The sequence below is a fragment of the Chrysemys picta genome, chromosome 2 (genome assembly GCF_011386835.1).
Source record: "Chrysemys picta bellii isolate R12L10 chromosome 2, ASM1138683v2, whole genome shotgun sequence".
NCBI classification, from domain to species: domain Eukaryota; kingdom Metazoa; phylum Chordata; order Testudines; family Emydidae; genus Chrysemys; species Chrysemys picta.
In genome coordinates, this window is record NC_088792.1 from 189,553,891 (window position 1) to 189,567,633 (window position 13,743).

Sequence of the window (13,743 nt, forward strand, 5' to 3'; positions counted from 1 at the left end):
TTATATTATTTTTATTACAAATATTTGCACTGTAAAAATGATAAAAGAAATAATATGTTTCAATTCACCTCATACAAGTACCATAGTGCAACCTCTTTAGCATGAAAGCACAACTTACAAATGTTTTTATTACATAACTGCACTCAAAAACAAAACAATATAAAACTTTAGAGCCTACAAGTCCATTCAGTCCTACTTCTTGTTCAGCCAATTGTGAAGGGAAACACGTTTGTTTATATTTACGGGAGATATTGCTGCCCACTTATTTACAATGTCATCTGAAAGTGAGAACAGACGTTCACATGGCACTTTTGTAGCCAGTATTGCAAGGTATTGGCATGTATCGACCCTGCGTTGCATACGAGAAAATGAAGATTTCCTGGACAGACGTCAGGATATGCTTCTACGGGCACAACATTCTGAAGAATCGGAGCAGGCTGCTCAGAGGGGACTGAAGGACGGTGAAGAAATTTGGCAGCATGTGACCTCCAGAAGAAGAAAGAGGAGCGTCCATGTGCCAGCAATGGAGATACAGGTGAGCAACTGTTTTCATGTTCTCTCCACAGGTACTAATGTGGAGAGTGGAGTAGATGATACATCTGAGGGAAGGGAGCAGAAGGAGACTCCATCGATTGGAAGGCATGAGATGCACTGTCCTAGGGATGGGGGTTCCATGACCACCACTCCCAAGAGAAGGAGGAGGGTAGTGGTGGTTGGGGACTCCCTCCTCAGGGGGACTGAGTCATTTATCTGCCACCCCGACCGAGAAAACCGAGAGGTCTGCTGCTTGCCAGGAGCTATGATTCATGATGTGATGGAGAGACTGCCGAGAATCATCAAGCCCTCGGATCGCTTCTCCACGTGGGCACCAACGATACTGCTAAGAATGACCTTGAGCGGATCACTGCAGACTACATGGCTCTGGGAGGAAGGATAAAGGAGTTTGAGGAGTAAGTGGTGTTCTCGTCCATCCTCCCTGTGCAAGAAAAAGGCCTGGGTAGAGACCGTTGAATTGTGGAAATCAACGAATGGCTACGCAGATGGTGTCGGAGAGAAGGCTTTGGATTCTTTGACCATGGGATGGTGTTCCAAGAAGGAGGAGTGCTAGGCAGAGACAGGCTCCACCTAACGAAGAAAGGGAAGAGCATCTTCGCAGGCAGGCTGGCTAACCCCTAGTGAGGAGGGCTTTAAACTAGGTTCACTGGCTGAAGGAGACCAAAGCCCTGAGGTAAGTGGGGAAATGGGATACCAGGAGGAAGCACAAGCAGGAGAGGGCAAGAGGGGAGGACTCCTGTCTCATACTGAGAAAGCAGGACAATCAGCGAGTTATCTTAACTGCCTATACACAAATGCAAGAAGCCTGGGAAACAAGCAGGGAGAACTAGAAGTCCTGGCACAGTTAAGGAACTATGATGTGATTGGAATAACAGAGACTTGGTGGGATAACTCACATGACTGGAGTACTGTCATGGATGGATATAACCTGTTCAGGAAGGACAGGCAGGGCAGAAAAGGTGGGGGAGTTGCATTGTATGTAAGAGAGGAGTATGACTGCTCAGAGCTCTGGTATGAAACTGCAGAAAAAACCTGAGTTTCTGGATTAAGTTTAGAAGTGTGAGCAACAAGGGTGATGTCGTGGTGGGAGTCTGCTATAGATCACCAGACCAGGGGGATGAGGTGGACGAGGCTTTCTGCAGGCAACTAATAGAAGTTACTAGATCACAGGCCCTGGTTCTCAGATATCTGCTGGGAGAGCAATACAGCGGTGCACAGACAATCCAAGAAGTTTTTGGAAAGTGTAGGGGACAATTTCCTGGTGCAAGTGCTGGAGGAACCAACTAGGGGCAAAGCTCTTCTAGACCTGCTGCTCACAAACCGGGAAGAATTAGTAGAGGAAGCAAAAGTGGATGGGAACCTGGGCGGCAGTGACCATAAGATGGTCGAGTTCAGGATCCTGACACAAGGAAGAAAGGAGAGCAGCAGGATACGGACCCTGGACTTCAGAAAAGCAGACTTTGACTCTCTCAGGGAACTGATGGGCAGGATCCCCTGGGAGAATAACATGAGGGGGAAAGAAGTCCAGGAAAGTTGGCTGTATTTTAAAGAATCCTTATTGAGGTTGCAGGAAAAAAACATCCCGATGTGTAGAAAGAATAGTAAATATGGTAGGCGACCAGCTTGGCTTAACAGTGAAATCCTTGCTGACCTTAAACGCAAAAAAGAAGCTTACAAGAAGTGGAAGATTTGACAAATGCCCAGGGAGGAGTATAAAGATATCGCTCAGGCATGCAGGAGTGAAATCAGGAAGGCCAAATCGCACTTGGAGTTGCAGCTAGCAAGAGATGTTAAGAGTAACAAGAAGGGTTTCTTCAGGTATGTTAGCAACAAGAAGAAAGTCAAGGAAAGTGTGGGCCCTTTACTGAATGAGGGAGGCAACCTAGAAAAAAGAACAAGAGTACTTGTGGCACCTTAGAGACTAACAAATTTATTAGAGCATAAGCTTTCGTGGACTGCAGCCCACTTCTTCGGATGCATATAGAGTGGAACATATATCGAGGAGATATATATACACACATACAGAGAGCATGAACAGGTGGGAGTTGTCTTACCAACTCTGAGAGGCCAATTAAGTAAGAGAAAAAAACTTTTGAAGTGATAATCAAGATAGCCTAGTACAGACAGCTTGATAAGAAGTGTGAGAACCTAGTGACAGAGGATGTGGAAAAAGCTAATGTACTCAATGCTTTTTTTGCCTCTGTCTTCACAAACAAGGTCAGCTCCCAGACTACTGCACTGGGCAGCACAGCATGGGGAGGAGGTGACCAGCCCTCCGTGGAGAAAGAAGTGGTTCGGGACTATTTAGAAAAACTAGACGAGCACAAGTCCATGGGGCTGGATGCGCTGCATCTGAGGGTGCTAAAGAAGTTGGCAGATGTGATTGCAGAGACATTGGCTATTATCTTTGAAAACTTATGACAATCGGGGGAGGTCCCAGATGACTGGAAAAAGGCTAACGTAGTGCCCATCTTTAAAAAAGGGAAGAAGGAGGATCCGGTGAACTACAGGCCAGTCAGCCTCACCTCAGTCCCTGGAAAAATCATGGAGCAGGTCCTCAAGGAATCAATTCTGAAGCACTTAGAGGAGAGGAAAGTGATCAGGAACAGTCAGCATGGATTCACCAAGGGCAAGTCATGCCTGACTAACCTAATTGCCTTCTATGAGGAGATAACTGGGTCTATGGATGAGGGGAAAGCAGTGGATGTGTTATTCCTTGACTTTAGCAAAGCTTTTGATACGGTCTCCCACAGTATTCTTTCCAGCAAGTTAAAGAAGTATGGGCTGGATGAATGGACTATAAGGTGGATAGAAAGCTGGCTAGATCATCGGGCTCAACGGGTAGTGATCAATGGCTCCATGTCTAGTTGGCTGCTGGTATCAAGCGGAGTGCCCCAAGGGTTGATCCTAGGGCCGGTTTTGTTGAATATCTTCATTAATGATCTGGAGGATGGCATGGACTGCACTCTCAGCAAGTTTGCAGATGACACTAAACTGGGAGGAGTGGTAGATATATGCTGGAGGGTAGGGATAGGATACAGAGGGACCTAGACAAATTAGAGGATTGGGCCAAAAGAAACCTGATGAGGTTCAACAAGGACAAGTGCAGAGTCCTGCACTTAGGACGGAAGAATCCCATTCACTGTTACAGACTAGGGACCGAATGGCTAGGAAGCAGTTCTGCAGAAAAGGGCCAAGGGTTATAGTGGACAAGAAGCTGGATATGAGTCAACAGTGTGCCCTTGTTGCCAAGAAGGCTAACGGCATTTTGGGCTGTATAAGTAGGGGCATTGCCAGCAGCTCGAGGGACGTGATCATTCCCCTCTATTTGACATTGGTGAGGCCTCATCTGGAGTACTGTGTCCAGTTTTGGGCCCCACACTACAAGAAGGATGTGGAAAAATTGGAAAGAGTCCAGCAGAGGGCAACAAAAATGATTAGAGGACTGGAGCACATGACTTATGAGGAGAGGCTGAGGGAACTGGGATTGTTTAATCTGCAGAAGAGAAGAATGAGGGGGGGATTTGATAGTTGCTTTCAACTACCTGAAAGGGGGTTCCAAAGAGGATGGATCTAGACTGATCTCAGTGATACCTGATGACAGATGAAGGAGTAATGGTCTCAAGCTGCAGTGGGGGAAGTTTAGGTTGGCTATTAGACAAAACTTTTTACTAGGAGGGTGGTGAAGCACTGGAATGGGTTACCTAGGGATGTGGTGGAATCTCCTTCCTTAGAGGTTTTTAAGGTCAGGCTTGACAGAGTCCTGGCTGGGATGATTTAGTTGGGAATTGGTCCTGCTTTGAGCAGGGGGTTGGACTAGATGACCTCCTTGAGGTCCCTTCCAACCCTGATATTCTATGATTCTATGCCAGATATACTAAACATTTGTATGTCCCTTCATGGTTTGGCAACCAATCTACAGGACATGCTTCCATGCTGACGATGCTTGTTAAAAAACATGTTTTAATTACATTTCTGACTGAACTCCTTGGGGGAGAATTGTATGTCTCCTGATCTGTATTTTATCTGCATTCTGCCACATATTTCATGTTATAGCAGTCTCGGATGATGACTCAACACATGTTGTTCATTTTAAGAACACTTTCACTGTAGATTTAACAAAATGCAAAGAAGGTACCAGTGTGAGATTTCTAAAGATAGCTACAGCACTCGATCCAAGATTTAAGAATCTGAAGTGCCCTCCAAAATCTGATTGGGATGGGGTGTGGAGCATGCTTTCATAAGGCTTAAAAGAGCAACACTCCGATACTGAAACTACAGAACCCAAACCACCAAAAAAGAAAATCAACCTTCCGCTGGTGGCATCTGACTCAGATGATGAAAATGATCGTGCGTTGGTCTGCACTGCTTTGGATCCTTATCGAACAGAACCCATCAGCAGCATGGACACATGTCCTCTGTAATGATGGTTGAAGCATGAATCTTTTAGCACATCTGGCACATATTAATCTTTAGCACATCTGGCACATAAATATCTTGCAACGCTGGCTACAATAGTGCCATGCGAACACCTGATTTCATTTTCAGGTGACACTGTAAACAAGAAGCGGGCAGCATTACCTCCTGCAAATGTAAACAAACTTGTTTGTCTGCACGATTGGCTGAACAAGAAGTAGGACTGAGTAGACTTGTAGGTTGTGAATTTTACATTGTTTTACTTTTGAATGCACTTTTTTTGGTACAGAATTCTACAATTGTCAGTTCAACTTTCATGATAAAGAGATTGCACTACAGTTCTTGTATTAAGAGAAAGTAAAGAATCTCCATTCAAGAAGAAGTTGGAGTAGGCCTGGCCTGGTGAGGGAACTTTAGGTACAGCCTGGTCCCACTGCTCAGATGGACCATTTGGGGAGATTAATGATTTTTTTCTTCTCACCATGGAAAACGCTCACTCATGGAGTTGCACAAAACTTGGCAGTTGTGATCCAGGGAAAGTTTGGATCTAAACTGTATGGCTTGGGCCCATCTTTCTATTTTCTACATCTAAAAATAGATAGTTTAACAAAGCAATAATAGACAATACTTAAAATGATTAACATTAACAGCAATATCAATAATAATTAATACTCAGATTCTGAGTGCCAAATTTATTTTATTAAAACAAAGCTGTTCTGCAATGTTACAGGAAAGTACAGCATTTCCTCCTGTCAACGTTTTGTGAACAATTCGTTCCACACTCAAGTCCCTTGTGTACCTAGTTTCAACTTGGGAAGAATTTTTATCATATGCATTAGCTCCTGAAAATAAGGGGTTTTCAGTGGAAATGCTATCTTTAAATTAATTATAGTAGTGCTAACAGGCACCATTATACTGTAATAGTTTATGAAAATTCCCATATAGTCGTAGATTACATCAATTGTAATATGACTTGTTATGTTATGCTCTACCAATACTCATAATTTTTAATGGTGTCAATGTGACTTACATAAGAATCACTGGGGAGGACCCAGGGAGGCAGCTGCGCAGGAAGCATCAGCAACCATTGTGAACACAATTTTTAAACTGCACTTTGGTCTGGGTTCTATGCAGCAGTCTAAAACCTGCTGCATTCAGGCATGTTACACATTCCCAACAATAGCTCTGTTAAACTTTCCTGGCTCTTTAAAATCCATGCAATCCTACAGGGAATGCCACCATTGCAGGGTAAATTCCAGTGAATGACAATGAGTTCCTACATAAAAGACACTCCCTCTCTGCAGCATAGGTGGAATTTTAATGGGGCCAAGGGAAGATTCCAGCATGCTCCATTGCAACACATCTTTCTAGAATCCAGCATTTCTATCTGTCTCATATCTAAGGTGCCCTATCAACTTGTATCTAAGCAAGCAAGATTCTGCCTGCCTCCTTACACATATAGAGAAATGCAACCTCTTTGCCACATCTTCAAACAACTCTAGTGACTGTCTATTACTATTAGTAAACAGAGAATGATTACCCTTCTCACGTCAAATTCACAACTGTAACCCCTATGACTCCACGAGTGTTGGGGGGAGCACACACAACAGCAGCCATGGCTACACCCTTTAAATGGGTGAAGTGTGCCCTCCCCTTGTGTCACATCAGCTTTGCTGGCTGGTGCAGAAAGGGATGGAGGCCTCTGGGATTTTTTATGCAACTGGCTGTACTAAACTCCCAAGGTGAAACCCTGGCCCCAGTGAAGTCAATGGCAAAACTCTCATTGACTTCAGGAGGGAGAGGATTTCATCTTCAGTACTTGCCCCAGGGGATCACAAAGACTGAAACCATATAAGGGCAGCCAGGGAGGCTTTTACATCTTCCTCCTCCCTCACCATGTGCACATGTAACACTGACAGATCCCAGTTGTTGGCAGGCAGGATCGAACCGGGGGCTTCTGGAGCTAAATGCCTGAGCCTCTTCTGCATGAGCTAAAAGCCACATGACTCTTAGCTAAGGCTGTAGCAGACTCATTAACCTCTAAGTGGTCTCGGTGCCCCTAGAGGGGACAGAACACCACACCCAGGAGATAGGAGGGTTACACACAAACACACACTCACAGAGCTAGCAACAATCTACCCCTTTATTGTTCCCCAAAAAGCCCAAGACAGGAAACTTTAAAGGCCTTGTTTGTACTTCAGCTCAAGTGACTCATCCTGACTCCTTACTAAGCCCAACTCTCTCATAGTTTGTCTTCCAGTTCCACACAAGGCTTCAAAACTCACATGATATGCTAATAATAATATGATATTATGTTTAACACACAAAGAGTACCCCCCCACACACACAAACCAGTAATCTGCCACATCTGTGCTATGAACTCATTAGAAAAGACAGTGATGATGTATCTGCATATATTTTTATTTTCTCCTTAAAAAAAAAAAAGATATTCAGAGGATGGCTTCAGTATTTTTTTAAACCAAAATATCAGCTGACGTCCTATGTGTGGATGGAAATGTTCAACTAAGCACTCAGAAAAAAACTTTAAAAATACACATTTTTTTATTTTTCCCCTCTAGTGCATTAGTATATGAAATTGGTTTAGAGCATTGTGCCATTATTTTAGAGTTAGACAGTTAAATGTTTTATACAGGAACATCAAAACTATATATGCTTCAAACACCAACCATTTTTAATGACTTTCAGATAAAACAATTTATTTATGCAATTAACAACAACATGCAATTTCTAATAATTAGCAGATAATAGTTATCCACAAAGTACTTTATAAAATTGCCTTCTGAACTGCATTCATTCTGTAGGGAACCACTAAAAATTAGACTATAAAATTACCAGAAAATGTACTGCATTAACAAGAATTTTCTGTATTCAGTTTCCACTTCAAAATTTATGGGCTTGAATATTTGTAAATATTTGGTTTCAGGGAAAGACATCAGGCCCTATCACCTTACTTTTACACAAAGAAATTAAAACTGCAGTAGTTTGCTCTGCCAGATTATATTTATACCATTTTTTCAGCAAAAATATGTGAAAAAGTATCTTCATATTACAGTTTTGCTAACCACAGACATTCAAAATTCATGAGATTGACTTATCATTAGAATATATTTGGAGTCTATTTGGCTTATCGTCTTTGAGCATTTAGGGTTCATGTTTTCAGCTTTTCTCCACAACTATGAAGGCTAGAAACTTTAGTTTCATCTGAAAATCTCAGTTTTCATTATACACACAACTCCAGGAGCTGGGGCTTCAAGAAAAAAACACCAAATATCAAAATAAAATCAGAGTTGGCATCAGTGATTCTGTGGGGTGGATTTTGTCCCGATAGGCCCATTTATACAGCTCCTGTTGAGTACATGGTCTGTAAAAGGGGTGAACCGTTGGAGCGTTAGAGATGTAGTCTACACAGTCCTACACAGTCCTTGACTTAGAGGCAGGCTAGGGGCCAAAGGGAGTGAGATGGTGAGTGGCCAAAGTGCTCTGTAATTCAAGTGTATGCCAGTCTTAATTATTTGGCATTATTAAAGCACATACATTTTTTAAAAACAATTAATTTGCATCCATGGCTGGATAAGAAGGTTTTGATTTCTGCATCCTCAGATACCCTGGATCACTGACATGTCTGGATTGTTGGGCATATCTCTCCTTGCACTACTGTGTGTTGCATATTGTACAATTGGATCTATTGTAAATCATTCACCCCATATAGCATGAGTGACAGAATTCATCCTGAAACATGTTTCCCTGGCATTCAGGAGAACACAAATCCAAAACTGTTTCAGACTTCGAAGGGTACACTTCATGTATTTATTTATTTACTTATTTATGCTTTTATTATCACAAAAGAAAATATTCTCCTAGACTCAGCATTGCTGTATTCCTGCCAACACAGGAAGGTGCTGAAATACCATCCTTTCCTAGAAAGGAAGGTCTAAGAAAGCCAACAAAAGCAGGTTAAAAATGAAACATTTAAAACAAAACAAAACTTTTCTTTGAAGAAGATGGGCAACAGTGATGAGCCCCTGGTACTGTTTGGAATCGAGGCATTTACTGGTTCTAATTACCCTGGACCTTCCCTGCCTTGAAAACTGTGGCTCCTGTCCAGCTACAGGTTTGATCGAAAGCACAATGTTGTGCTTAATGGCTGATTACATTCATGGGAGCTTTCTTTGCACAGAGACTATGCCTCTACTTGATGAAAACACCACAAAAATACTGTTTTCAGAGCATTTAATATTGAAGATCATGGCAGCAACTGAGAGATTTCCTGTCTTGGCAGATGGGAAAAGCAGCATGAGTTATCATCTGGGGTCGGGGTGGGGGGGAGGATGGGAAAGAGACACAATGAGAAAAAACTATATACACACAAAAAAAGGAAAGACGAAAAATGTGAAATTAAGGCCATGGAAAAAAAGAGAAAAGGGAAACAAAGTTAAGCAGGAAAGATTGAAGAAAGACAGTTGCATGACAAAACACCACCGCAACTGGGCATTATTTTTGTTATTAAAATTAAATTTGACAGGAAATAATTGTATTAATATTATACTGTATTTATTTTTAAGATATTTTCCTTCTTCGCTGACGATGGTTCTTGGATTCCTCCATCACTAATCAGGCTTTGGGAAAAGGGAATGAAAGTCAGGATATTCAAGGGAGGAAATTCTCCCACTAATATAGGGATCTGTCATCATTTCCTTTCTCTTGAACCGTACAAACATGCATTGCTTGATAACCTCTACATTCTTCCAGCAACTGCTATGTTTTCCCAGTTGATACCACATCTGGGAAAGTCAAAGTGTTTGAGCATTCTTGGAGCCACATAGAGACTGAGTGATTCTTTCTAGAAGTACTTCTGAACTATCCATGTCCTACTCTACTTCCTTAATTTTTTTAATCTTCTGGAAATAAATGGCAACTACAATATAAAATAATAGTATACATTTCTGTATAGGCTTAGCTAAGCTTGTATCTCACAAGGAAAACAAGAGCTCATGGAAAAAGAAACCACTTTGTCACCTGTACCATATTTTGTTTCACGTCAATGTACTTCTATTGATGCCATAGGGAGTTTCACATGCAGTGAACCAAATGTTCATGCCTCTCCCTTGCATAGTAAATGAGCATTGTGCAGGTAATTCCAAGATAGGGTGGGGAAAAAATCCCAAATCCTAATCTGGTGGTTTGGCACAGAGTGCTTGCACAAACCGAATGCTGCCACTATTACAGCCCACTTGCTGTAATAGTAGCAGGGTACTTGCTTTCACTTGCACAAGGGGTTCAGGCCTGTGGATTCCTGTAGTGACGAGGTAGGTGAGGTAATACCTTTTATTGGACCACCTTCTGTTGGTGAGAGGGAAAAACTTTTGAGTTTACATAGAGCTCTTCTTCACCTTGTCTCTCACCAACTGAAGTTGGTTCAATAAAAGATATTACCTCACCCATCTTGTCTCTCTAATGTCCTATGACGGACACAGCTACAACAACATTGCGATCCCTGTAGTGGCAGATCAACTAATCTGTATTGCTAAACCTCCCCCAACTCACCATCAGTCTTTCCAACCCTCCTGCAGTGCTACTGAGAGACAGACTCTGGAACAGAGCTCTGCAGTGCTCAGATATGCACAGTCCACTTGGGTGGGCTTTCTGTGGCTTTTCATGCCCAGAGATGTGGGATTGGGGTGAAGGCATCGACGGTAACATTTGGCCTAGACTGAGGCCACAATAGAGTTCTCAGTGCTTATCACATCAAAAGCACTTCTGATTAGTCAATAATTGGTTTCAAAATTCCAGAAGTGTGGGAATCTAAAGACATCCCAGTCTCTCTCTTTTTCTGCCCCAACCCCATGCCCAAGTGCATGGTGTATGTGTCTCTGACATAATTCAGGTTAGAGATACTTTGATAAAGGCAGAAACAGTTCAATAAACTATCTTTACTTTATTGGAAGATTTTCAAAAGTTTTTCCTTTTTTTTTTTTGCAGACTTATGAACTAGTATCCAGTACTCAAACTGGGGGAAAACATTGTGGAATGATTCACATACCATCCACCTTCTTCACCATTTCCCCTATTTTCTGCAAGGAGCAATGGGGATATACCATACTCATGATTATAGATAAATTCTGGGCCAAAGCCTTTCACATGCTTTCCTAGTAACAACTCTTTGAAGCAGTGACCTATTTCATTTTTTTTAAATTTCACATTTATGCACAAAAAACCTTTGTTTTTTTCCCCTGTTCTCTTTGAAAAATAAATAACATAACTGACCCAATGTAAATAGTCTGAACAGCCAAGTATGCTATCCTTTCTGGCACCTGCAGTAAATGCATGGCAGAGAATTTGACTTATACATATATTCTTTTCTTCTTCTGAGATAAGTTTTTCAGACTTCTCTTATGTTCCCATATTCATACTGGCATTCCTACAGGAAAGACTAAAGAATCTCCCCCCCGACCCTCATTCTATCTTTCAGCAGGAAGAACTGGTTGATTAAGGTAAAAATATCTTTCATAATGGAGCTATCATTGCACAGTGACATTTCTCCCATTCCAAGTTATGCTTGGCCCAGTGACAGCTCAAGAAGTCAAACAACTAATGGATACAGCTTATCTCTATAGAAAAAGTCACCAGAATCCAAGACATAATGTAAAACATTCATTTCCAGCAAGTTCAGCAACAGCATCTTTAAGTAGGATGAGTAGTAGTACAGTTAATCTAATAACAGTTACTAGTAGAATAGCATAAGTTAAAAAAAATACTCAGGTCTATCTAAGGCCACCCCATCTTTTACCCCTTTATACAGCATGTCATTCTAATGTAGTAATGGCATCCCCCAAAGTTATGACTTTAGAAAGAGATGCTGGACACGGTGTGATACTGCAATAACAAAATAACTGGATTATCATTAGGTTATTGATTGTGTGAACCATGCAGAAATTACAGAAACTCTCTCCCTGTTCCTACAACCATCCCTTTATCCTCAAGTTGATGTTACTTTCCTTCAGTGACCCCCATTTGTTCCCAAACCTCAGATCTTTCTCTAAGCCATCACTGAAACACTAACCCCTAGAAGGCTGTCTCACCACACAACTTCTTTATTGCTAATTGTTTACCTGCCTTACCTCAAGTCTTGACACAATAAATATTGATATATGTTAGTTCTAGCCACTAGTTCTAGTTCTAGTGGCTAGAACTAGTTCTAAAGCTTACTTCTATATCCAAGTCAGGACCATATTGGTTTTCATGAAGACATTTTTACAAACCCACCCACTCTTTTAAAACGGTCATTGTCTTTTTAATGACCAGTAGAGAGAGCTTTAGCTTTTCACTTAAAAAAAAAAAAAGACTATCATGAGCACCACTCTGATGTTTGATGCTATGCTGGTGTGGTGGTTCAGTACTGACATAAGCACTGATCCTGCAAACACATGTGCACATGCTTAACTTGACAGGACTACTCATGGAAGTAAACTTCAGCATGTGTGCAGTGCTTGTGGAATCGAGACTTTGAGCGAATAGACCTCCTGCTGTACCACTCATATCACTTCCTGTAGCACCTAATCCTCTTTTGAGCTTGTCTGTTCAAGACCAGAACTTTACTTAACTTTTAAGAGCTGAGCCAGTGGGTGCTGGACAGCAGCAAATGATGTGATTATGGAGTAGGAGCTTCATGCAGAGTTTGAGTGGAGTCTATAATTCCAGAATGAACACATTACTTATATAGCTTTCCCTAGCAAATACAATTCAGAGTGTGAAAATTAGATTAATGACAAATGGCTTAAGGGACCCTAAATTAGATTTATAATTTAAAAAGGAAGGGGGAACGTGGAAGGGTAGATGGGATCTGAATGTAATAAAAGGCCTTTATTTTATTTAGTATTCCTTTTTAAAGAAATAACATTTAAATGAAGATTTAAAATTTTTTTAAATTACTCTGCTCAGAGTGTTAGAAATCCAAACCCCAAAGCATTGTCCTAAGCCCCAGCACAAATTCAAAGATCCAGGACAAAGGCAGGCTGTAGTCTAGATTTCTCCATTGGATAGACTGAGGAAGGGAAGGAATAATTTCTCTCAGGCCGCTACACTGTTCTGTGAAAGGCTTCCTCAGCCCAATAGTTGACATAGTTCTCTGTGCCTCCAGTGGACTCCCATTTTGTGAAGAGTGCATTATGGTTGCCTGCCCTGTCCAGTCTTGCTTACAGTGAAATAAAGAGTCCCTGAAAAGCTGGGCTTTGCTGAGAAGAGGGAACAAATCATATGTACAGTCCTCCATCTCTGTACCCCATCCTCTCCCAACTTGCACATTTGTAATTGCAGTCACCCAGTATGGTGAATACTGCAGTTATGGACAGGCATAAGGGGTTAGCTTTGCCCCTCAATCCAGCTTGTTCCTTTGTCATGTCAAGCTAAACGTTTGTCCTCTTCCCCTTTCTTATTTTAATTCTTTTCATTCTTATGATTTTCAAGTTGTCGTCAATTAGTTCAATTGTTCTTTTGTAGTATTGTATTTCACTCTTTTTAGTTCTTGCCTGTTTCTATTTAGAGTTTTTTCCTCCCTTTTTTTTTTCTCTTTTCACTTGTTCTTTATCTGCCTTTGAAAGTCTAGTGCGTTGTTCTTTTCATTACATTCCTGATTGTTTTCTTTTAGTTTTTTTAAATGTTTACGTCTAAACTGTATCTCTCTTTTCATTTACTTTTATTTGATATTGATATTTCTGACCTTGGGTAAACTCTGTTTATGTGGAAATATCATAT